Source organism: Myotis nattereri (assembly GCF_964212035.1).
Source record: "Myotis nattereri genome assembly, chromosome: 1".
Lineage (NCBI taxonomy): Eukaryota > Metazoa > Chordata > Mammalia > Chiroptera > Vespertilionidae > Myotis > Myotis nattereri.
In genome coordinates this window covers 100,587,704-100,614,881 of record NC_138075.1, presented here as the reverse complement: position 1 = coordinate 100,614,881, position 27,178 = coordinate 100,587,704, and positions in this window count along the sequence as shown.

Here is a 27,178-nt window from a genome sequence, read left to right as displayed (position 1 = left end):
TGGCAGTGAACAGACAAAAATCCTACCTAGCCTTGAGAGTGAAGTACTAGTAAACACACACTAACAATAAACTCAATAGGCAAAATATACAGCTTGCCAGAAGAGAAAAACTAAAGCAGAGAAATGAAAATTTGAAGTGTTGGTAAAATATAGGCTGGCTAAGTGGCTTTTAAGTAAAGAACTATTGGAATGGAAAGAGCATGCCATAAGAGGGAAAAGCATTCCAGATTGAATCAACTGCAATTACAGACGTATGCTTGGAGCATTTAGGAATAGTGAGAAATTTAATGTGATTGGAATAGAGTGAAAGGGATAAAAAATAGAAGTTTAAGTCAGAGATAGAGATCTGAGAGGAACAGATTATGTAAAGCCTTCTAGGTATTAGGAAGAATCTGGCATGCACTCTTAGTGAAATGGGAGACAGGTTTTGAGCAGAGGAACAGCATAATCTATTATCTAATATCCACTGTGTTTCGAATTGATGGAAGCCATGGCCAGTTTGGCTCAGCTGTTAGAGCATTGACTTGCAGACCAAAGAGTTTGGGTTCAATTCCTGATCAAGAACACGTGCAGGAAGCAACCAATGTGTCTCTCTTACATCTCTCTCTTTCTCTCTCTCTTACTCTCTCTCTCCCTCTCTCCTTCTTTCCCTCTCTCCTGTCCAACTCTCTCTAAAGATTAATAGAAAAAATATCTTTGGGTGAGGATTAAAAAAATAGAATTGATAGAAAGAATAGAATTAGTGGAAAGAATGTAAAAAAAAGAGGGAAGGGAGACAAAAGGGAAGAAAGAAAGAAATGAAAGAAGGAAGAAAATCAATTATGTAGGCGACTATTAAGCTAATCTAGACAGCAGATGATAGTGACCTGGGCCTGGAAGATGTGAATGGCTTCTGGATATATTTTGAAGGTAACTGATAAGATTTTCTGACAGATTAGATGTGAGGTGTAGGAGAGAGAAAAAGGAGTTGAGGATGACACCAAGTTTCTGGCAGAGCAATTGGAGGTTGTTATTAAACTTAAACAGGACAGGTATGAGAAAGGATATCAGTAGTTCTTTTAGATTTTGGACATCTTAAGTTTTAAAATACCTAAGAGCTATCCAAAATGAGATATCAAATAGGCAGTCTGATATATAGGCCTAGAATTAAGGAGAGAGATCTGGGGTGGAGATATAAATTTGAGGATCATTAGCATACATAAGGTAGTAAAAGTAATGAGAAAAGGGAGAACCAAGATGCCAGCATAGGTAAACACCTATACTTGCTGCCTCTCACAACCACATCAAAATTACAACTAAAAGGCAGAACAACAACCACCCAGAACTGCGGGAAAGCTGGCTGAGTGGAAGTTCCACAATTAGAGAGGTGAAGAAGGTGCATTGGGACTGGTAAAAGGTGCAGAGGCGTGGAAAATGCGGGCACCTGGATGTACTGCTCTTTTCATTGGGAGGGCGGTACAAGCTCCCACTTGCTCTGAACTCCAGTTCCGGGTGAGACTCTGGAGGACCCAGACACATACGGAGAGAAACTGGACTGTCTGGCATCGGGACAGGAACACAAGGGAAGCTTTCTCACAAAGGTGCTTACAGTGATTATTGTTTCTGCATGGGGGTGGGGGATGTAGAGACCGGGGGACCACTCCAGAGCAGGGCTGACTGGCAGCCATTGCTGTTTGCTCTGCCCTGGTGATTCCCAGAGACCCCAACCCAACCAATTTACAACCCCACCCAAGCTGTGCGCATTGGCTTTTGCATATGAATGGCCTGTCCTTGCTCAGGATAAAACCTGTCAAACTGCAGCTGGGTCAGAGAGCCCCAGAGCTTCCAAAACAAGGCCCAAGGCCCTGCAGCAGCAGCCTGCCTTGCTTCACAGCTTGGCCTCCTCTGGGCACTTCCAAACTCCAAACAAAGAGGAAGAATCTGCAGATCTCTGTGTATCTCCTGCTGGGAGCTACAAACAAAACCCATTTCCAGAGTGATTATTGAAGGAGCATATGAAGCATTTGTTGAATGAACGGAAAGGAATGAGACTTCGCTTTCTAACTGTTTTAGCAACTCTGCAAGCCAGAGGGTTTATTTTTATTTTTTATTTTTATTGATTGATTATTTTAGAGAGAGGAAGGGAACAAGAGAAACACCAGTGTGTTGTTCCACTTATTATGCTCTCTTTGGTTGCTTCTTGTCTGTGCCCTGACCAGGGATCCAACCCGCAACCTTGCTGTATCAGGAGGAGGTTCCAACCCACTGTACTGGGGGCTGCTCCCTGGCCCCTGCTGTGGGCCAGAGCTCCTCTGCCACAGCAAAGGTTTGGGTTCCATTCTGTCAGGGCACCTACTTAGGTTTCGGGTTTGATCCCCAGTCAGGGTGACTGCTGCTCAGGAAGTGACCAAGCACCACTGAGGTCCAAGTGCTGTAGTCATTTCGCGGGGAGCTGGGGTTCCATTGCTGACATGGCCGACTCCGATCCCTGCTACCCCTGGTCCTCCATTGAGGATGACTTCAACTATGGCAGCTGCATGGTCTCTGTCAGCATACACATCCGCATGGATAGGTCGCCCTCTCCGTGGTTTGCCAGGCCTGGCTGCTGCGCAGTCACCCCGGGAGGCAGATTTCCGGGTTCCCAGGGAGAGCGCCCTCCGTGCTGGACTCCCAAGGAGAGCCGGGTCCCGGAGGGAAAGCACTTTGCTCTGCCTCTCTTCAGGGCTCCTGGGCTGGAGCAGAGCGCAGGTCCTGTGCAGGGCTCAGAGAGGAGAGCCGCCCCACGGAGGCCTCCCAGCTGGGTGCTGAGAAAACGAAACTGGAGTCCTTCCTTCTTGAAACCTGTCATCTTTGGTGTAGAAACGGACAGATGAAAGTCTCAGCAGCCTTACTGGGGCATCTTTAAATGAAGTTATTTTTTTCGGTGAAAATAAGTTTATTGTGTAATCAATATTGTGTAATCATTGAGATTTATTGTGTAATTGGGCATGTGGACAAATTTTATTTTATTTGACGCAGCCTCACAGCCCCCGGTCTCGTGCAGCACACAGCTGTGCCCACCCGCTCCTGCTGGTTATTACCGTGAGGGTGTCCTGGACTAATTTGCATATTCTTCTATTATTATATAGGATAACAATTATCTACCGTTAAATATTACTATAAGCTTACCTATCAGAATCTTCATTCTCCATAGTAGGAAATTGCTAGTTATCCGTTTGTGCACTCTTTGTTGAATTAATCTATTCCTGTCATCAGCAACACCATTATATACATTTTCTGTTACTTCTGTTTTACTAGTGTTGTGCTTCTTTTTTTTCTCCTTCAATCTTTGATGAAAGTTTGTTATTAAGGATAATTATTACTTCATTCATTAAAAAGACCTTTTGTGTTTTCGTTAATTTTATTATTTGGCTCTTAGTTGGTCAGTACTTTAATCAATAAAAAATATTTTGTGTTTAATTTTATTATTACAGGTCATTGAATTGTAAATTCTGCTTCATTTTTGTTACAGTAAAGAATAATTTTCCCAATATTTCAAAAAAGGCTTTCTTAATTTTATGCTCTTATTCACACACATTCTTTGTTACCTAACATTCCCCCTAACCACTACACCCCCCTCCTATTTGTCTAACAAAAACAGAGAAATAAAAAGACAGAGACACAAAATTTGTTTTCTTCTTTCTTTCCTACCTGGGTTTTGCATTACACAGCCAGACTGAGGATGTGACAAATAGGAAGCTTGTGCTTCAGTAACAAACAGGAAGCTTCCCTCTTTCTGCACTAAGCTATTCTTTACCCCATTGCCTATTAGAATTCTTTTTTTTTTTTTTTTATCATAGGAGCAGAGTGAAACTGATGTATTGTTAGTTAATGCGATATTCTGAAAAATCAGTAATGCTCCCCAATTTTCACATTTGATAACTATAAAATTTTATAGCTAGGCAGCATAGAAGTAATTATGTACTTTAGCCCCATATTTACTGATAATAGCAATAAAACCAAGGTTAAATGATCTGTCCAAAGCTTGCCAGGGGTGAGAAAGCAGGAGCAGGGCCTGCTCACCACCCAACTGAGGGCAGGGACATGAGGAAGACCAGGTGTGGTGAGGGGGAGGATGCTCCAGGTGAGGCGGGGGCAGGTTTCTGACCTCTAGACCAAGGGGGGGGGGTCCTAGAGGACCCTCTGTGAGAACCACGCCAATGAGAGCACAGAAGCCTTGTTATTCGTACACTGGGATGTTCAAGGATGTTCTGGCATGAGCCTAAATGGGATGTTCAAGGACTCTGAGCCAGAGAATCGTAATCAGGCCAAGATACCATGAGGGGGTGCAAGGACATATGGTACACTGTGCCCTTCTGTAACCCAAATGATTGATGTCACTGTTGGCAACTAGCCTTTTTTGTCTCTGGAATATATACAAGTTACTGACCAGAGAGAGGCTAGAGAGCAGAGAGAGAAAGCAGCTGGGTAGAGCAGAAGCTAGAGAGCTCAGAGAAGTGAGACAATGGGCACAGAGAATGTAACTCCTATGTGTGCAGGAAAGAGGAGAGCTCAGAAGGAGCTGAGAGCTGATACTGCAATGATGGAAGGCTAAGAGCTCATAGAGAGCTCAGATATAGCTGCCATGTTATCCAGCCAGTGTGCTGGACAGGAGAGACAGGAGAAACTGCTGAACTAGAGAGCTTAGGTACTGCTATGATGTGAGGTAGTGAGTCTAAGGGGCAGCGTGCAGCTGCTCAGATAATAGCTGTGGGTACAGACTAATGATGCTTTGTGAGAAAGTTGTATCCATTCACCAGCCAGCGTCCAGGTGCCTGTCTGTATATGAGACTTTGCTGTAAAAGAATATTTTGTCTGATGGCTATGTGGCCACTGGCTTCTACAACAAAGACTCATTATTATATACCCACAACCTCTCCTGGCTTCTCCGTCTGCCCCGCTGCCAAGAAATGACCTGTGTCTTTTTTTTTTAAAAAATTTATTGCTTAAAGTATTACAAAGGGTATTACATATGTGTCCATTTTATCCCCCCTCCCTAGACAGTCCCCTAGCCACCCCTATCCCCCAATGTCTTATGTCCACTGGTTATGCTTATATGCATGCATACAAGTCCTTTAGTTGATCTTGACCTGTGTCTTTGACACCCTCTTTTTCTTATTCTTATAAATTTCTTTTTTCTGAAACATAGATATCAACAATGGCATCTAAATTTTTATGTACAGTCCTTCAATTAAATTTTCACCACCAAAAACTATTAGAAACAAAAAACAAATACAGCCTAGTTACAGGATACAAAATCAATATACAAAAAGTTTATGCCTTCTTTATATATTAACAATGCAACTTCAGGAAAAAAATGGAAAAAACACACAATTATTTTTGCAATTGCAGCCAAAAGGATAAAATACCTAGGAATAAACTTAATAAAAGATGTGAAGGACCTATATACTGAAAACTACAAAGCATTATCAAAATAGGCAAAAAAAAGACACAATGAAATAGAAAGATATTCCATGTTCATAGATTGGAAGAATCAACACAGTTAAAATGGCCATATTACCCAAAACAATATACAGATTTAAGGCAATCCCCCTCAAGATCCTAACGTAATTTTCTAAAGAAATAGGACAAAAAATTATCAGATTTGTATTGAACCATAAGTACCCAAAGCAATCCTATGAAAAAAGAATGAAGCCAAAGTTATCACACTCCCTAACTTCAAAATATACTACAGAGCTATAATAATCAAAACAGCATTGTATTGGCAGAAAAACAGACACACAGACAAATAAAACAAAATGAGAACCCAGAAATAAAACCACATGTATATGGGCAAATAATTTTTTTCTTTATTGATTAAGGTATTACATATGTGTCTTTATCCCTCCATTGCCCCCCCCCTTGAGCCTTCACCACCCTAGTGTCTGTGTCCATTGATTATGCTTATATGCATGCATACAAGTCCTTTGGTTGACCCCTCCTACTTTGTTCTTTCTCAGGATTGCTGCAGCTATTCAGTCTATTTTTATTCCAGATGAATTTTTGGAGAGTTCGTTCTAGGTCTATGAAATATGCCGTTGGTATTTTAATGGGGAGTGCACTGAATCTGTAGATTGCTTTGGGTAGTATGGACATTTTAATGATGTTGATTCTACCAATCCATGAACACGGTGTGTTCTTCCATCTGTTTATGTCTTCCGCTATCTCTTCTTTCAGTGCCTTGTAGTTTTCCAAGTACAGGTCTTTTACCTCCTTAGTTAAGTTTATTCCTAGGTATCTTAAATTTTTTTTGGTGCAATGGTAAATGGAATTGTTTTTTTAATCTCTTTCTGTAAGTTCATTATTGGTGTATAAAAATGCCATAGATTTCTGGATGTTAATTTTGTATCCTGCTACATTGCCAAATTCATTTATTAAGTCTAATAATTTTTTTGATGGAGTCTTTAGGGTTTTCTATACAGTATCATGTCATCTCCAAATAATGACAGTTTTACTTCTTCTTTTACAATTTGGATACCTTTTATTTCTTCTTCTTGTCTGATCACTATGGCAATCACTTTCAGTACTTTGTCGAACAGGAGTGGTGAGAGTGGGCATCCCTGTCTTTTTCCTGTTCTTAGGTGAAATGGCTTTAGTTTTTGCCCATTGAGTATGATGTTGGCTACAGGTTTGTCATATATGGCTTTTATTATGTTGAGGTATGATCCCTCTATTCCAGCTTTGCTGAGGGTGTTTTATCAAGAAAGGGTGTTCGATTTTGTCAAATGCTTTCCCTGCATTACTTGATATGACTATGTGATTTTTATCTCTCAATTTGTTTATGTGATGTATCACATTTATTGATTTGCAGATAGTGTACCATCCTTGCATCCCCAGGATAAATCCTACTTGGTCATGGTGTATATCTTTCTGATGTAATGCTGGATCTGATTTGCCAGAATTTTGTTGAGGATTTTGGCATCTGTGTTCATGAAGTATATTGGCCTGTAATTCTCCTTCTTTGTGTTGTCTTTATCTGATTTTGGTATTAGGGTAATGCTGGCTTCATAGAGTGAACTTGGAAGTGTTCCTTTCTCTTGATTTTTTTGCAATAGTCTGAGGAGGATAAGTTTTAGTTCTTTGAATATTTGGTAAAACTCCACTGTGAAGCCATCTGGTCCCAGGCTTTTGTTTGCTGGAAGCTTTTTGATGACTGCTTCAATTTCCTCTATAGTTATCAGCCTATTGAGATTTCAGCCTAGATTCTTCCTGAATGAGTTTTGGAAGGTTGTATTTTTCTAGGAATATGTCCATTTCCTTTCAGTTGTCAAGTTTGTTGGAATAGATTTGTTCATAGTATTTTTTACAATCCTTTGTATTTCTGTGGGGTCTGTTCTTATTTTACCTCTTTCATTTCTGATTTTGTTTATTTGCATCCTCTCTCTTTGCTTCTTGGTGAGCCTTCTTGGTGAGAGGTTCATCAACCTTGTTTATCCTTTCAAAAAACCAGCTCTTGGTTTCATTGATCTTTTGTATTGTTTTTTGTCCTCTATGTCATTTATTTCTGCTGTGATCTATATAATCTCCTTCCTTATGCCCACTCTAGGCTTTTCTTGTTGCTCTCTTTCTAATTCTTTAAGTCGTAGAGTTAGATCATTTATTACCATTTTTTCTTATTTTTTGAAGAAGGCCTGTAGAGCTATAAACTTCCCTCTCAGAACTGCTTTCACTGTGTCCCATAGATTTTGGATTGTTGTGGTTTCATTGTCATTCGTTTCCAGTATGTTTTTAATTTCTTCTTTGATCTCTTTGGTAACCCAATCATTGAAGAGCATGCTATTCAGTTTCCAATGTTTTTGAATTTTTTATTGTTTTTATTGTAGTTTATTTCTAATATTATGCCATTGTCTGAGAAGATGCTTGATATGATTTCAAACTTCTTGAATTTGGAGAGACTTTGCCTGTGATGCAATATGTGGTCTATCTTTGAAAATTCCCATGTGCATTTGAGAAGAATGTATATTCCATGGCTTTGGGGTGAAATATTCCAAAGATGTCAATTAAGTTAATCTGATCTAGTGAGTCATTTAGGATTGCAGTTTCTTTGATGCTTTTTGTCTAGAGGATTTATCCAGTTACGTCATTGGGATACTAAAGTCCCCTACTATGATTGTATCATTATTGATCTCTCCCTTGATATTTTCCAGGAGGTTTTGTATGTATTTGGGTGCTCCTGCATTGGGTGCATATATGTTATATCCTCTTGTTGTATTGATCCCTTTAATATTATGAAGTTGCCTTCCTTATCTCTTCGTATGGCCTTCACTTTGAGGTCTATTTGGTCAGATATAAGTATTGCTACCCCAGCTTTTTTTCATTTCCATTTGCCTGAAATATATTTTTCCATCCCTTCACTTTCAGTCTGTGTGAGTCCCTTATTCTGAGTTGGGTCTCTTGTAGACAGCATATATATGGTTCATGTTTTCTTATCCATTCAGCCACTCGATGTCTTTTAATTGGAGCATTTAGTCTGTTTATGTTTAAAGTTATTATTGATAGGTATTTGTTTGTAGCCATTTATTTTTTGTGCCTGTGTTCCTTCTTTTTACACCAGTCCCTTTAGCATTTGTTGCATTGATGGCTTGGTAGTGATAAACTCCCTTTGCCTTTTTTTTTTTTTTTTGGTCTGTGAAACTCCTTATTTCCCCTTCGATTTTGAATATTGAATACAATAGATAAATTAGTCTTAATTTGGCTCTTTTGATAAACATAGAGGTAATTTTGAGGAGAAAAGTTCTATTTCAATAGAGGTTAAAACTGAAATGTTTTCTTTCCCTTCCACCAGACCATTTGTTACAGTTTGTCTCTGCCAAGTCACAAGCCCTCCTCCTTCTGTTCCCAGGCCTCATTGTCCCTCTGACAGACAGCAAGGTTCTCTTGGCTCTGAGAGAAAACACCATCCCTCCTCAGCACGAAGCAGCTACAGAAGAAATTCAATGTCCTTTTTCCCTAAAAGAATTCAGAGCCAGGATCCTTGAGGTAATATATTAGGCAGTGAGACAGACATGAACAGAGCAAGGACGATGGGACCAACTAGTGCTACCAGATGTAAATAAATATTTCCACCTCTAGGTATGTAAGACAAGGGGAATAGCGAAAGAGGTACTGTTCATGGATGGAAGTTTTGAACTCACTAAGGCCTCATGAGTGTGTGTGTTTAGAACTTGTCCCCCTCCTTCCCTCTGACTCTGCCACCGTGTAACTTGGCTGTTTTGGGCAAGTCGACCTCTGAAGTGTTCTCTCACCTTTAAAATAAGAACAAGAGCCCCGGGGGGGGGGGGGGGGGCGGGGTGGGAGGGGCGTGGCTAAGTGATTGAATGTCAACCTATGACTCAGGAAGTCAAGGTTTGACTCCCTTTCAGGGCACATGCCCAGGTTGTGGTCTTGATCCCCAGTGGGGGGTGTGTAGTAGGCAGCTGATCCATAATTCTCTCTCATCATTGATGTTTTTGTCTCCCTCTCCCTTCTTCTCTGAAAGCAATGGAAGATATCCTATATAATAAAAGCCGAATATGCATATCGTCCCCTCAACCAGGAGTTCAACTGGGAATTCGACTGGGAGTTCGACTGCTCGCTATGACATGCACTGACCGCCAGGGGGTGGCGTGGAACATGGCAGGCGTCGGCCATGCGGCACTGGCACAGGCAGCAGTGGAGGCAGTGCAGGCCCCCATGGGCCCTGATGAGAAGGGGACCACAGCGGAATGGTGGAGCAGGTGAACAGGCAATGCCAGGCCAAGGTAGGTGCAAGCGGGGGCCTAATTGCCCTGCTGATCGCTCTGTAGATGGTGACCAGCAGCAGTGGCAGGAGGTGGAGCCGCCATCAGCTCCCAGGAGCTGAGGGAGCTGGGAGGGGGTCCTGGCACTGACTTGATCACCCTGCAGATGGCAACCAGGGTCTGGCAGGCCCTGATCATCCCATCAGGGCCAGGGCCTGGGCTGGGATGGGAAACTGTGTGTGGGTGGCAGCAACCAATCTCCTGTGGCACCCAGGTAGGGGGCTGTGACCTCTTGCCTGCTACCTGGGTGGGAGTGTTGGGGATGGAGGTGCTTGAGAATGTGGGGTGTCCACTGAGCTCGCTCTCACTCCCCCTGCTATCTTCCCCCTGGGATGCCAGGGCTCACGTGCCAGGGAAGCCCCTGCACTCAGGTGCTGAGTGCCCACAAGGAGCCCACCCCACACCCGCACAGCCTCTTCCAGGACCGCAGGGGCTGGTTAGGCTCCCCGTAGGTTCACGCAGGAGCCAGTCTGCAAGGCCTGCCAAGAGAGAGTGTGCTGCCTGCCCAGCTTCCATGCTGTGCCCCTGGGTAGCCCAGAGGCCCATGCCGTGCCCTGGCCCATGGCATCTGGCCGCACACACTACATTTCCATTTGGGGACTCAGGTGTCGTGACTCAAGTGGAGGGGACACGCAGGAGCCCCAGGGGCCCAGGTGCTGCCCAGGGCCTAGAGGTCAGCTGGGACCTGCCCTTTCACACCAGATGTTCATGCTTCAATCGCCGGCCAGGTTTATGGACTGCACCTGTGCAAGAATTTCATGCACCAGGCCCCTAGTGTTGAATAAGAGTGGTGAGGGAAAGAGTAGACCCTGGGGAAGAGAGCGGCCGCACCTGCCAATAAAAGCCAAGACAAGGATGGTGGCAAGGGCCATGTGAGAGCAAACCGGCTGTGGGTCCACCGTGTGTGAGTGACCTGGGGTAGGGACAGAGAGGACGATCATAAAATGACTACTTAAAATGTGAAAGTTTGTAAATAGTCTAGTCCATGATGTTGTTGGGGCAAAGTCTGACTTCTACATAGAAATGACTTAAAAAAAAAAATTCCTTACTGTGCCAGGTCTACGATTCTAAAGTGTGGGAAGTGGTGTGGGGAGGTGGCCTTCAATCTAGGAAGGCTGTTGTGTTATTGGTTCAGTTTCAATAAAATTATTTGTAGACCCTGAAAAATAAAGAGTGGTAAAAGCAGACATTCCTGTCTTGTTCTTGTTCTTAGGGGAAATGGTTTTAGTTTTTGCCCATTGAGAACGATGTTCATTGCAGGTTTGTGTCCTTTATTATGTTGAAGTGTTATCAGTTTGCTGAGATTTTTTTATCAAAAACTAGAGGCCCTGTATATGAATTCATGCACCAGTGGGGTCCCTAAGTCTGGCCTGCGGGATTGGGCCTAAACTGGCTCTCTGACATTCCCCGAGGAGTCCCAGATTGCAAGAGGGCACAGGCCAGGCCAAAGGACCCCACTAGTGCACGATTGGGTCAGGGGAGGGACATGGGAGGTTGGCCAGCTGGGGAGGGACCGCAGGCTCCAGAGCATGTCTGGCCCATCTCCCTCAGTCCCGATTGGCTGGACCCCAGCAGCAAGCTAACCTATCAGTTGGAGCATCTGCTCCCTGGTGGTCAGTGCATGTCATAGTGACTGGTCAACCAATCGACTGTCCCCTGCTGTTCAGTGCACATCATAGCAGTGGTTGAGCGGCCTTAGCATATCATTAGCATATTAAGCTTTGATTGGTTGAACAGACGAATGGACGACCAGACCCTTAGCATATTAGGCTTTTATTATATAGGATGGGTGTTGACTTTGTCGAATGCTTTTTCTGCGTTAATTGATATGATCATGTGATTTTTCTTTCAATTTGTTTGTGTGGTGTATCACATTTATTAATTTGGAAATATTGTACCAGCCTTGCATCCCTGGAATAAATCCCACATGGTCATGACATATGATCTTTTTAATATATTGATGGATCCCATTTACTAATATTTTGTTGAGGATTTTAGCATTTATGTTCGTCAGGGATATTGGCCTGTAATTCTCTTTCTTTGTAGTGTCTTTATCTGGTTTTGGGATTAGGATAATGCTGGCCTTGTATAAAGAGCTTGGAAGTCTTTCCTCCTCTTGAATTTTTTGGAATAGTTTGAGGAAGATTGGTGTTACTTGTTCTTTGAATGTTAGGTAAAACTTCCCTGTGAAGCCATCTGGACCAGGGCTTTTGTTTGCTGGGAGATTTTTGACTACTGCTTCAACTTTCTCAATTTTTATTGGCCTATTTCAGTTTTCTGATTCTTCCTGATTGAGTTTTTGGAGATTGTATTTTTCTAGAAATTTATTCATTTCATTCACAGTGTCCACCTTATTGCATATAGTGGTTCATACTGTTTTCTTACAATCCTTTATATTTCTGTGGTGTCAGTGGTTACTTCTCCACTTTCATTTCTGATTTTATTTATTTGTCTAAGAGTTCATCGATCTTATTTATCTTTTCAAAGAACCAGCTCTTGGTTTCATTGATCTTTTTTATTGGTTTGGTGTTTTGTTTTGTTTTTGGTTTTTTTGGGGTTTTTTTAGTGTCTATGTCATGTATTTCTGCTGTATTATTAATTCCTTTCTTCTACTTACCCTGGACTTTTCTTGTTGTTCTCTCTCTAATTCTTTAAGTTGTAGGGTTAAATAGTTTATTATTAATTTTTCTTACTTTTTTTAAAAAAATATATTTTATTGATTTTTTTACAGAGAGGAAGGGAGAGAGATAGAGAGTTAGAAACATCGATGAGAGAGAAACATTAATCAGCTGCCTCCTGCACATCTCCTACTGGGGATGTGCCCGCAACCCAGGTACATGCCCTTGACCGGAATCGAACCTGGGACCTTTCAGTCCCCAGGCCGACGCTCTATCCACTGAGCCAAACCGGTTTTGGCCTTACTTTTTTTTTTTATGCATACAAGTCCTTTGGTTGATCTCTTACCACTCCCCCCCCCCAACCCTCCCTGGCCTTCCCGCTGTAGTTTGACAGTTTGTTCGAGGCATTTTCTTACTTTTTAAGGTATGCCTGTAGTGCTATGAACTTCCCTCTCAGGACTGCTTTTACTCTGTCCCATAGATTTGGGGTTGTTGTCTGTTCATTTTCATTTGTTTTTAGGATATTTTTTAAATTTCATTCTTGATGTCATTGGTAACCCATTCATTGTTTAATAACAAGCTATTTAGCCTCCTCCATGTGTTTGAATGTTTTTTTGTGTGTGTTTTTATGGTAGTTGATTTGTAATTTCATTCCACTGTGATCTGAGAATACCTTGTTCTAATTCACTGATCTGATCCTCAGCTTCCCCTAATCTGCTCTGTATTCTTTCCAATGTGTACTTTATTAGTGCTATGTCATTATTTCCGATTTTTCTTTTTTCATAGTTACTAATCTTTTCTCATGCTCTTGAGTAGGTTTATCCTCATTATTCTGAACTCTATCTCAGATGAATTTCAAATCTCCATTTCATTTATCTCTTCTTCTAGGGATTTCTCTTGTTCTTTCATTTGGGAGTTGTGTTTTTGTCTTCCCTTTTTTTTTTTTTTTTTTTTGTCTGTTTGGGTTTGTATCTATGTATTAGGTAGATCTGCTATGCCTCACAATCTCTAGGGAAAGACATAGTCAGATACTGTTTCTGACGGACCCTGTGTACTCTGTTTGGAGCTATCAACAATCCACAGTTTATGGCTTCCTTTGCTGGGGCTGGATGCCTTAGAAAATGACCAAGATGTTCACCAGAGTCAACTTTTCCTAGCCCAGACCCAGGAGATCAGGCAAAGACTAAAGAATGTGTCCTTGACTGGAAATTGAACCTGTGACATTTTGGTTTGAGGGCAGACACACTCTAACAACTGAACCACACTGGCCAGGGCTATGCTGCAATTTTTAGTTGATTTTTTTTTGAGAGAGCGATATTTGTTGTTCTACTTATTCATGCATTCATTGGTTGATTTTTCTGTATGTCCTGACAAGTAATCGAACCCTCAACCTTGGCATATCTGGATGACACTCTAACCAACTAAGCTACCCAGAGAGGGCTATGCTATAATTTTTAGATGCCAGCTTTTGCAAATTTTCCATTGTTGCAAGCTGGATTTTTTTCCCCTTTAAATATCTTTAAGATAGATGGATGGATGGATAGATAGATAGATAGATAGATAGATAGATATAGATAGATAATAGATATAGATATAGATATAGATATAGATATAGATATAGATATAGATATATTGATTGATTTCAGAGAGGAGGGAAGAGGGAGAGAGAGACAGAAACATCAATGATGAGATTGAATCATTGATCGGCTGCCTCCTGAATGCTCCACACTAGGGATCAAGCTCACAACCCAGGAGTGTGCCCGGACTGGGAATTGATCTGTGCCCTCCTGATTCATAGGTTGATGGTCAACCACTGAGCCATTCCAGCTGGGCTTATGTATCTTTTTTTTTTAATTTGTCTTTATTGTTGAAAGCATTACAGATGCTCCCTTTCCCCCTCATTGTCCTGGATGCAATTAAGCAACTTGGAAAACATTTGATTCTTTCAAGGTTTACTTTTACACTTTGTGAGATGGAATCAAAACAGCCTTTAGTCTGTAGCTAATTCGTTCCCTAATCTGAGGCAATACCCTTCTGAGTACTGTATTTAATGTCTAATAGTTATGAGATTTTCATTTTGGCTGTTGGGAACACAACTCTTCCCAACCCTGCTTGATCTCTGAGTATTGTTCTGCCTCCTCCCTTCTGGTGGTGCTTTCTCAGCCCGGAGTAGTTTCCCACAGGTATGTGCTGATCAATCTCAGCTGAGGAGCTGAGGGGAACCCTCTGCAGTTCTCTGAAGCTCTCTTTCTATGCAGTTTTTTTTCTCCAGTACTTCACCCTGCACATTCTAACTCCCTTCCCCACAATTCTGTCATTTTCAGTTCTGGTTCAACTCAGGAAATCCACTGGGCTCTATTTTGGTTCCCCACTCCTTGAGCTGTAGCCTGGAAACTGTAGACAGCAAGCAGGGACAACAGTAGGGCTCACCTCATTTGTTTTCCTTCTCTTTTTTTTATTAAATATGTTATATCGATTTTTTACAGAGAAGAAAGGAGAGGGATAGAAAGTTAGAAACATCGAGGGAAGAAAATGGCGGAGGTTTAGACAGACGTGTAGGTGCCTTGTCCCGGAGCAGATAAGGGCGGGCAGCTGAAACGGGTAGCATACAGCCCGAATAAGCAGAGGAGATTCAGCTGAGACAGTCTGCAGCCAGGAAAGACAGAGAAATCCTAGATAAAGGGAACGGTTAGAGGCTGAGGCTGAAACCTCTCCAGGTGCGCCGGCACAGCCGCGGAGACCATACCATCTCGGGTGACTGTCGCCGGCATCCAGAGACCAGCTACTAACCCAGCAACAACGGCTCTCAAGCAGCGCGGCTACGTGAACTCAGAGGAACTCTGCTTCTCCCCACAGAAAGGTTAGACTTTCCCCAAAGGTGCGGTTTGCAGTTTAGGTTGGAGAGTGGAACGCGTGCAGGGGGGTGGGGGCTCTGCGCCCCACAAAGACCGCGGCCGTTGGAGCCAGCGTGACCCACAAGTGTGGAAGGGCACCCCAAGGGCTGCTGGCAGAAGGGAACGCTATAAATAAGCCCACAGTTGGACGGGACACAAACGGGCAGCCTCAGATTACGCCAGTTTGCCGGCTACTCGGTGCCAGGAGCCAGAGCGTGCGCAGAGACTTCGCGCAGATTTGGAAGGTGAAGCGTTGCGAGATCGCACAACTTCCCAGGCTCTTAAATCTGTGCGTTTGATTGTTGAACCCAGTGCAAGGGACTACCCAGTTGGGGTCAGTCACAGAACTTGTAAGGGAAGGCTGTTTTGGGGGAGCCTGGGAAACAGAGCGGGGAGTGACTACTGGAAAACCAGCTCTGGGCGGAGGACATTCCCAAACCAGCTTCCGGTACAATAGAGAACACCTGGTCAGAGAGGTCCTATACCCTCGGAGGTCAATCCCGACGCACTGCCACCCAGAGGCAGAGCCACGAACTGACTCTTCTGTAAATACAGATAAGGGCTGTCTGGGAAACCAATGTAGCCTGCCTTAAAATCAGGACTGTGGCTTACAACACAGAGGAACAGTGTATCAGAGGAAAATTCAACATTCTCCTGAATACCTGGTGTGCCAAAAAGAGGAGCAGAAGATCTGAAGCACCTTCATTACAGCCCATTTTTTTTAAATTATTTTTTTTAATTATTGTTTCACCTTTTAACTAAGAAACCATTTATTTTCTTTTTTCATCACCTGATTTTACCCTTTTAATTACTACATTTTTATTTTTAACCAGGATTATTACTGCTGCCATTTTACCATTTTTTTTTTAAAGTGTCATTTTATTTTCTCTTTATTTTATTTTGGGACTAAGGTTCTCCATTCTATTTTCATCGTTCCTTTAGCATCATTTTCCTCTACCTCAATTGTGCTGCTGTGCTAAAACTCTCTTCCCCACTTTTCCCCTTTTGCTGTCCTGTTTCTCTTACCCTATTCCTGCTTTAGATTTTCCCTATTATTCATACGCCCTGTCTAAATTTCACCCTACTTATATATCCCTTTTCCAATCACCTGCTCTAAATCCTTATCCACCTCTCCCTTATCTTTCTTCACTATCCAAATTTTTTATTCTCTCCTTTTCTCTATTGTTCTGTTGTTGCTTGCTCGATTGTTGAGTATATTGTGTGTTTTTTTTCTTTTCTTTTCTTTAAGGATTGTATGTGAGATTGTTCTGCTTTTTCTTTTTCTTTTTCTGTCTCCCATTCCCCCTCCCCACCCCCCCACCCCCGGCCAGTTATTTTTGTGCTTCTGCTTTCCCTTGCCTCACTTGATATTATTGGCTGTTTGTAGTTTGTATTCACTCCAGAGATCCGTTGCTGGAATTTGTTGGGATTAGTGGCGGTTCTATCGGAGTTTTCTCCTCATATGAATAGTCTCCTCCCCTCTTCTACTTCATTCTATTTTTCTTTTTTTTTCTTTTTCTTCTTTTTTTTTCCTCTTTTTTCTGTTTTTCTCTCTATCTTTTTCTCTTCTTTCTTCCTTACCCCCCAACTCTCTTAGCTCAGGTGGCCATCTTTATTTGGGGTTATTAATACCGTAATTCATTTGTGTTCAGTGCCTGGTACGTTGTGCCTTGTTGTGTTGTATTTTGTGCCTTTAAATCAACGCAGCAGATCCAAGCAACAGCGGCCTCCTGATCTCCACACGCTCTGTCTGAGAAACAGCTGCTGTGGGTGAAGCCTCCCTCCACCAGCCAGAAGAGCCACAACAGCTGTGAACAGCACCCATCAGAAGACCCGCTAACAACAGAGGAGCAGCTGCTACCACAACCGCCCAAGGAGCAACCACAGCCCGAGGAGCCACTGCCACCTAGGGAGCAGCCACTGAACGACTCAATATCTATATACGTCAGTGAGATCAAACATGGGTAGACAAAGAAATCCCCAAAGGAAAGAAAAGGAGGACTCACCAGAAAAGCAGCTAAGTGATACAGAGGTATACAACATGACAGAAAAAGAATTCAGAATAAGGGTCCTAGAGTGCATACACCGGATGGAAGAAAAAATCGACAACTTATCCAAGAAGCAAGAAGAAACAGATGAAAAAATCGACAACTTAACTAAGACCCAAGAAGAAATGAAGTGCGATATAGCTGCAATAAAGAACACCATTGAAAGTATCAACAGTAGACTAGGAGAAGCGGAAGACCGAATTAGTGAATTAGAAGACAGGGAAGCAAAACACACCCAAACTGGACTTCAGTTGGAGAAAAAAATTAAAAGACAGGAGGAGAGCCTAAGGGAGCTTTGGGACAACATGAAACGAAACAACATACGAATAATAGGGGTGCCAGAACAACAGAAAGAGGAACAAGGATTAGAAAACCTATTGGAAGAAATAATATCAGAAAACTTCCCTGAGGTGGGGAAGAAAAAAGTCACACAAGCCCAGAGAGTCCCAAGCAAGGTGAACCCGAAAAGACCCACACCAAGACACATCATAATTACCATGGCAAATGTTCAGGACAAAGAGAGAATCTTACAGGCTGCAAGAGAGAGACGGAAAGTTACATACAAGGGATCTCCCATTAGATTATCAAATGATTTCTCAACAGAAACACATCAGGCCAGAAAAGAATGGACGGAAATTTACAAAGTGATGCAAAGCAAAGGACTGAATCCAAGAATACTCTATCCAGCAAGGCTATCATTCAAAATTGAAGGGGAAATAAGAAGCTTCACAGACAAAAAAAGGATAAGGGAGTTTATCACCACCAAGCCAGCAATGCAAGAAATGCTAAAGGGACTGGTGTAAAAAGAAGAAATAAAAATCCCAGAAAGAAAACAGCCACACACACAAAAAAAGAAATGGCTACAAACAAGTACTTTTCAATAATAACTTTAAATGTAAACGGGCTAAATGCTCCAACCAAAAGATATCGAGTGGCTGAATGGATAAAAAATCATGACCCATACATTTGCTGTCTACAAGAGACCCACCTCATTAGAAAGGACTCACACAGACTGAAAGTGAAGGGATGGAAAAATATCTTTCAGGCTAATGGAAAAGAAAAGAAAGCTGGGGTAGCAATACTTATATCGGGCAAAATAGACCTCAAAGTGAAGGCCATAACAAGAGATACGGAAGGCCACTTCATAATACTAAAAGGATCAATACAACAAGAAGATATAACCCTGATAAACATATATGCACCCAATGCAGGAGCACCCAAATACATAAAAAATCTTCTGGAAGATATCAAAGGAGAGATCGACAACAATACAATCATAGTAGGGGACTTTAATACACCACTGTCATCACTGGATAAGTCCTCTAGACAAACAATCAGCAAAGATACAGCAATACTAAATGACTCACTAGATCAGATGGACTTAATAGACATCTTCAGAACACTTCACCCCAGTGCCACGGAATATACATTCTACTCAAGTGCTCATGACACATATTCAAAAATAGACCATATATTGGGTCACAAGCAAAGTATCCCCAAATTCAAGAAGATTGAAATCATAAAAAGCGTCTTCGCAGACCACGATGGCATAATATTAGAAATAAACTGCAATAAAAACAACCCAAAATACTCAAACACCTGGAAGCTGAATAGCATGCTATTAAATATTGATTGGGTTACCAATGAAATCAAAGAAGACATTCAAAATATCCTGGAAACTAATGACAATGAAAACACAACAATCCAAAACCTATGGGACACAATGAAAGCAGTCCTGAGAGGGAAGTTTATAGCTCTACAGGCCTATCTCAAAAAAACAAGAAAAAATGGTAGTAAATCAGCTAACTCTACAACTCAAAGAATTAGAAAGAGAGCAACAAGAAAAGCCCAGAGTGAGCAGAAGGAAGGAGATAATAAAGATTAGAGCAGAAATAAATAACATAGAGACCAAAAAAATAATACAGAAAATCAGTGAAACCAAGAGCTGGTTCTTTGAAAGGATAAACAAGATGGAAAAACCTCTAGCCAGACTCACCAAGAAGCAAAGAGAGAGGACCCAAATAAACAAAATCAGAAATGAAAGAGGCAAAATAACAACAGACCCCACAGAAATACAAATGATTGTTAAAAAATACTATGGACAGCTCTACTCCAGCAAACTAGACAACCTGGAGGAAATGGACATATTCCTAGAAAAATACAACATTCCAAAACTCAATCAGGAAGAATCTAAAAATCTCAACAGGCCAATAACTATGGAAGAAATTGAAGCAGTCATCAAAAAGCTTCCAGCAAACAAAAGCCCAGGACCAGACGGCTTCACAGGGGAGTTTTACCAAACATTCAAGGAAGAACTAAAACCTATCCTCCTCAGACTACTACAAAAAATTCAAGAGGAAGGAACACTTCCAAGCTCATTCTACAAAGCAAGCATCACCCTAATACCAAAACCAGGTAAAGACAACACAATGAAAGAGAATTACAGGCCAATATCCCTCATGAACATAGATGCCAAAATCCTCAACAAAATCTTAGCAAATCGGATCCAGCAATACATCAGAAAGATCATACACCATGACCAAGTAGGATTTATCCCAGGGATGCAAGGATGGTACAATATCCGCAAATCAATAAACGTGATACATCACATAAACAAATTGAAAGAAAAAAACCACATGGTCATATCAATTGATGCAGAAAAAGCATTTGACAAAATTCAACACCCATTTTTGATAAAAACTCTCAGCAAGGTGGGAGTAGAAGGATCATACCTCAACATAATAAAAGCCATATATGACAGGCCCACAGCCAACATCATACTCAATGGACAAAAACTTACACCATTTCCCCTAAGAACAGGAACAAGATAGGGATGCCCCCTCTCACCACTCCTGTTCAACATAGTACTGGAAGTGTTAGCCATTGCAATTCGGCAAGAAGAAGAAATAAAAGGCATCCAAATTGGAAAAGAGGAAGTAAAACTGTCCTTATTTGCAGACGACATGATATTATACATACAAAACCTTAGAGACTCCATCAAAAAGCTACTAGACTTAATACATGAATTTGGCAATGTAGCAGGATACAAAATTAACCCCAAGAAATCTGAGGCATTTCTATACACCAATAGTGAATTTTCAGAAAGAGAGATTATAAAAACAATCCCGTTTACCATTGCACCAAAAAAACTAAGCTACCTAGGAATAATCTTAACTAAAGAGGTTAAAGACCTCTACTCAGAAAACTACAGGACGTTGAAAAAAGATATAGAGGAAGACATAAACAGATGGAAGAACATACCGTGTTCATGGATTGGTAGAATCAACATCATTAAAATGTCCATACTACCCAAAGCAATCTATAAATTCAATGCACTTCCCATTAAAATACCAACGGCATACTTCAGAGATATAGAACGAACTCTCCAAAAGTTCATTTGGAATAAAAAAAGACCCCGAATAGCTGCAGCAATCCTGAAAAAGAACAAAGTAGGTGGGATCTCAATACCAGATATCAAGTTGTATTACAAAGCCACTGTTCTCAAAACTGCCTGGTACTGGCACAAGAATAGGCATATAGATCAATGTAATAGAATAGAGAGCCCAGAAATTGGCCCGAACCAATATGCTCAATTAATATTTGACAAAGGAGGCAAGAACATACAATGGAGCCAAGATAGTCTCTTCAATAAATGGTGTTGGGAAAATTGGATAGATATATGCAAGAAAATGAAACTAGACCACCAACTTACACCATACACAAAAATAAACTCAAAATGGATAAAGGACTTAAATGTACGACAGGAAACCATAAAAATTCTATAAGAATCCAAAGGCAACAAAATCTCAGACATATGCCGAAGCAATTTCTTCACTGATACAGCTCCTAGGGCACTTGAAACTAAAGAGAGAATGAACAAATGGGACTACATCAAAATAAAAAGCTTCTGCACAGCAAAAGAAACCATCAACAAAACAACGAGAAAACCCACTGTGTGGGAAAACATATTTGCCAATGTCATATCTGATAAGGGCCTAATCTCCAAAATCTATAGGGAACTCATACAACTTAACAAAAGGAAGATAAACAATCCAATCAAAAAATGGGCAAAGGACCTAAATAGACACCTTTCAAAAGAGGACATTCAGAAAGCCAAGAGACATATGAAAACATGCTCAAGGTCACTAATCATCCGAGAGATGCAAATCAAAACAACAATGAGGTACCATCTCACACCTGTCAGACTGGCTATCATCAACAAATCATCAAACGACAAGTGCTGGAGAGGATGTGGAGAAAAAGGAACACTTGTGCACTGCTGGTGGGAATGCAGACTGGTGCAGCCACTATGGAAGACAGTATGGAGTTTCCTTAAAAAACTGAAAATGGAACTCCCATTTGACCCTGTGATCCCACTTCTAGGAATATATCCCAAGAAACCAGAAACACCAATCCGAAAAGATATATGCACCCCTATGTTCATAGCAGCACAATTCACCATAGCTAAGATCTGGAAACAGCCTAAGTGTCTATCAGGAGATGAATGGATTAGAAAACTGTGGTACATCTACACGATGGAATACTATGCTGCTCTAAAAAGGAAGGATCTCTTACCATTTGCAACGTCATGGATAGAACTGGAGAGCATTATGCTAAGTGAAATAAGCCATTCAATGAAGAAAAAATACCACATGATCTCACTCATTCATGGATAATAGAGACCATTATAAACTTTTGAACAATAATAGATACAGAGGCAGAGCTGCCTCAAACAGATTGTCAAACTGCAGCGGGAAGGCCGGGGAGGGTTGGGTGGCAGGAGGTAGGGGGGTAAGAGATCAACTAAAGGACTTGTATGCATGCGTATAAGCATAACCAATGGACATAAGACACTGGGGGATAGGGGAGGCTGGGGGACTGTCTAGGGCGGGGGGATAAAATGGACACATATGTAATACCCTTTGTAATACTTTAAGCAATAAAAAAAATAAATAAATAAAATAAAATAAAATAGTTGGAAAATAAAAAAAAAAAAAGAAAGTTAGAAACATCGACGAGAGAGAAACATTGACCAGCTGCCTCCTGCACAACCCGCACTGGGGATGTGCCCGCAACCAAGGTACATGCCCTTGACTGAAATCGAACCTGGGACCCTGAGTCCGCAGGCCGATGCTCTATCCACTGAGCCAAACCGGTTAGGGCTTTTTTCCTTCTCTTAAGGAACAGTGTTCTAAGTTTCCTGTTGCCCAATATCTGTGAACCAGTGTCTCATATATTTTGCCTAATTTCTTAGTTATGGTAGGAGGGTAAATCCAATTCTTGTTCCATCATGGCTGGAAGCAGAAACTACTTTATGCGTTTTGATTCCACTAAATGACCTTATTCATAGTCTGACATATAGTAATAAGAGAAACAGGCTTATAATTAGAATAATACACTCAGTCAGTTAACCACTGTTTATTAGTGACATTTTATATTATGTACTAAGAATCACTCCTTCTTTCAAGGTTTTTAAAGACTATTCTCTTCAGTTTTGGATTTTTTTCCTCCTAACTTTTTAATGAAGCCTATAGAACATTTGGAAAAAATTGAACAATGAAAATCCATAAGCCCTTCATTGAGATCAGTGATGGAGAACCTTTTGAGCTCTGCGTGTCAACATTTTGAAAAACCCTAATTTAACTCTGGTGCCGTGTCACATAGAGAAATTTTTTTTTCGGAATTATTCCCTTTTTTAAAAATTAAATCTTTATTGTTCAGACTATTACAGTTGTTCCTGTTTTTCCCCCACCCATTTCCCACCGCACCCCTCCGCCCTCACCTCCTCCCCACCACACTGTCCTCATCCATAGGTGCACAATTTTTGTTCAGTCTCTTCCCGCATCCCCCACACCCCTTTCCCCCCCAAGAATAGTCAGTCCACTCCCTTTCTATGCCCCTGGTTCTATTATAATCACCAGTGTATTCTGTTCATCAGATTATTTATTCACTTGATTTTTAGATTCACTTGTTGATAGATGTGTATTTGTTGTTCATAGTTTGTATCTTTACGTTTTTCTTCTTCTTCCTCTTCTTAAAGGATACCTTTCAGCATTTCATATAATACTGGTTTGGTGGTGATGAACTCCTTTAGCCTTTCCTTACCTGTGAAGCTCTTTATCTGACCTTCAATTCTGAATGATAGCTTTGCTGGATAAAGTAATCTTGGTTGTAGGTTCTTGATATTCATCACTTTGAATATTGCTTGCCACTCCCTTCTGGCCTGCAAAGTTTCTGTTGAGAAATCAGTTGACTGTTGTATGGGTATTCCCTTGTAGGTAACTGAGTTTCTTTCTCTTGCTGCTTTTAAGATTCTCTCTTTGTCTTTTGCTCTTGGCATTTTAATTATGGTGTGTCTTGGTGTGGTCCTCTTTGGATTTCTCTTGTTTTGGGTTCTCTGCGCTTCCTGGACTTGTAAGTCTATTTCTTTCACCAGGTAGGGGAAGTTTTCTGTCATTATTTCTTCAAATAGGTTTTCAATATCTTGCTCTCTCTCTTCTTCTGGCACCCCCATAATTCGAATGTTGGTACACTTGAAGCTGTCCCAGAGGCTCCCTACACTATCTTCGTATTTTTGGACTCTTTTTTCATTTTGCTTTTCCAGTTGGGTGTTTTTTGCTTCTTCATATTTCAAATCTTTTACTTGCTTCTTGTGATCCTCTAGTCTGCTGTTGGGAGTCTCTATAATATTCTTTATTTCAGTCAGTATATGCTTAATTTCTAGTTGGTCCTTTATCACAATCTCAAGGGTCTCACTAGATTTCTTGAGGGTCTCATTAAGTTTATCGGCGGTTCCTAGAAAATTCTTGAAAAACCTTAAAAGTGTGATTTTGAACTCTATATCCAGTAGTTTGTTTTCCTCCATTTCTGTCATTTGTGTCCTGTTTCTCTGTTTCCGCATTTTTTTTATGCGTTGCTGTGTCTATAGAGTGGTTTTCTGTGCTAAGTGTCCTATAGGGCCCAGTGGCTCAGCCTCCCCAATTACCTGAGCTAGACACCCTTGGTGCACCCCCTTGTGGTCTTTGTGCACAGTCTTGTTGTAGTTAAGCCTTGATTGTTGTAGGTATCACTGGGAGGGATTGACCTCCAGGCCAATTGGCTGTGAGAATCAGCTGTGTCTGCAGTGGGAGAACTTGTGTGCTGGAGACACCCTTCTGGGGCAAGACTTGCTTCAGTTGGGCTTTGGTGCTCACTGAGCCTGCCCCCTGAGTGTGTCCTTTATGGATCCAAGGAGCTGCAATCTGGATGGTCCCACTCTGACCACTGGGCACACTGGCTCCTGGATCTCTAAGGAGGTGCTAATCTAGCCTCTGCCTGAGGCTATCCAGCAGGAGCCAGCTATGAAGCAATGCAAGTTACCCTGGGGCCTTGGGCCAGCTGCAGTTTGTTAGGTAATTATCAGTTTGCAAAGGGCCAGGCTTTTCATATGCAAAAGCCTTCGTGCAAGGCTTGGGCAGGGCGGGGTCCCAGGGGATCAATAGGGCAGAGTGAGCAGTTATGGTTGCTCTCAGTCCTGCCCTCAGAGGCTCTGCTTCTCAGTGTCCCAGCAATTGCTGCAAGCACCCCTGAGAGAAAGCTGCCCTGGAGTTCCGACCGATGTGAGACAGTCCAGCTTCTCCCGTATGAGTCTGGGTCCCCAGAGACTCGCCCAGAACTGGAGCTCAGAGCTTGAGACTTCCTCCCGATTGAAAAAGACAGCCCTGTCCTCAGACGCCAGCCCTCTCCACATGCGCCTCTGTACCTCTGTATTTTACTTCCGCACCACACCTCCTCTAAGTCTCAGTGTGCTTTTCTCTTTCCTTCTAGTTGTAGAATTTCCACTCAGCCATCCTTCCTGTGGTTCTGGATGATGTCCACTTTGTCTTTTAGTTGTATTTTTGAATTTGTTGTGGGAGGCAGCAATTTCCAGTGTTTACCTATGCCGCCATCTTGGTTTCTCACCCAGGGAGGTTTTAATAAGCCTGGCTTTTCATATATTAGGATTCTATTCCTTGTCAGGTTTTACAAGAAAGGACTTTTCCCCCACAAAATATCTGTCACTTTCTCCTTTGGATTCTTTTTTCTAAGTACTGGACATTCCTCTGAAAAAGGCCATACTGTTCTTTTTTGAAGACTAAATAGTATCAACTTTTATCTACCCTCCTCCCCATTTTTCTTTCTTCTAGAAAAATAATAATATGGTCACTCCATTCATTTTTTTTAACGTCCTCACCCAAGAATATGTTTTGTATTGATTTTAGAGAAAGAGGAAGGGAGATAGATAAATTTCAATGTGAAAAAGAAACATCAATGTGCCCTGACTGGGAATCGAACCTGCAACCTTTTGATGTACTGGACAATGCTACAACAAACTGAGCCATCAGGACAATACTCCTTTAAATTTTAAAAAGTTCTAGCTTGTCAGATAGAGATTCAAATTTTAAATAGGGCTAAAGAATCTAAACAAAGTTTTTATTAGGGCATAGTCATAAAAAACTTCTAAGGAAACTGTTAGAAACATTTCCTTTTGTTTCAATAAATAGATTATCTCTTTAATATAGGTGAGGGTAGTACACAAAACAGAAAAATATAACAGTGATGAGAGATGAAATTCAGGGAATTTAGTTTTTCCTTTAGACGGTGTTTTCATTTTTAAATCTTTATTGTTAAAAGTTTTACATATATCCCCTTTTATCCCTCATTGACCACTTGTAGCCTGCCCTCCCCCTACCCCACCCCCGCCCCAGGCCTTCAGCACCCTATTGTCTGCATCCAGGGGTTATACATATATGCATACAAGTTCTTTGGTTGATCTCTTCCCACATACACCCCCTTCCCAACCTCCCTGCTCCATACAATGGCTCTGAGGTTTCACAGTCTATTCCATGCTTCTGTGCCTCTGGATCTATTTTTTTCCATCAGTTTATTTTGTTCATTAGATTCCACATATGACTGAGATAATGTGATACTTATCTTTCTCTGATTGGCTTATTTCTTTCTTTTTTATTTTTTTAGTAATGATAGCTACTATTTATTAATCAAATTCTATTGACAATCACTGTGCTAAATATTATATTATCTTGAATTCTTTTTTCTTTATTGATTAAGGTATTACATATGTGTCCTTATCGCCCCATTGCCCCCTCCACTCATGCGCTCACCCCCCTGTTGTCTGTGTCCATTGGTTAGGCTTATATGCATGCATACAAGTCCTTTGGTTGATCTCTCTCCCTTACCCTCACCCTCCCCTATCTTCCCGCTGAGGTTTGATGGTCTGATCAATGCTTCTCTGTCTCTGGATCTGTTTTTGTTCATCAATTTATGTTGTTCATTATATTCCATAAATGAGTGAGATCATGTGATATTTATCTTTCTTTGATTGGCTTATTTCACTTAGCATAATGCTCTCCAGGTCCACCCATGCTGTTGCAAATGATAAGGAATCTTTCTATTTTTACAGCTGCATAATATTCCATTCTTTAAATGTACCACAGATCTTTTATCCACTCATCTGCTAATGGGCACTTGGACTGTTTCCAAATCTTAGCTATTGTAAATTGAGCTGCTACGAACATAGGGGTGCATATATCCTTTCTGATTGGTGTTTCTGATATCTTGGGATATATTCCTAGAAATGGGCTCACTGGGTCAAATGGGAGTTCCAATTTTAATTTTCTTAGGAAACTCCATATTGTTTTCCACAGAGGCTGCACCAGTCTGCATTCCCACCAGCAGTGTACTAGGGTTACCTTTTCTCCACATCCTTGCCAACACTTGTCCTTTGTTGATTTGTTGATGATAGCATTCTGATAGGTATGAGTTGATGACTCATTATCATTTTG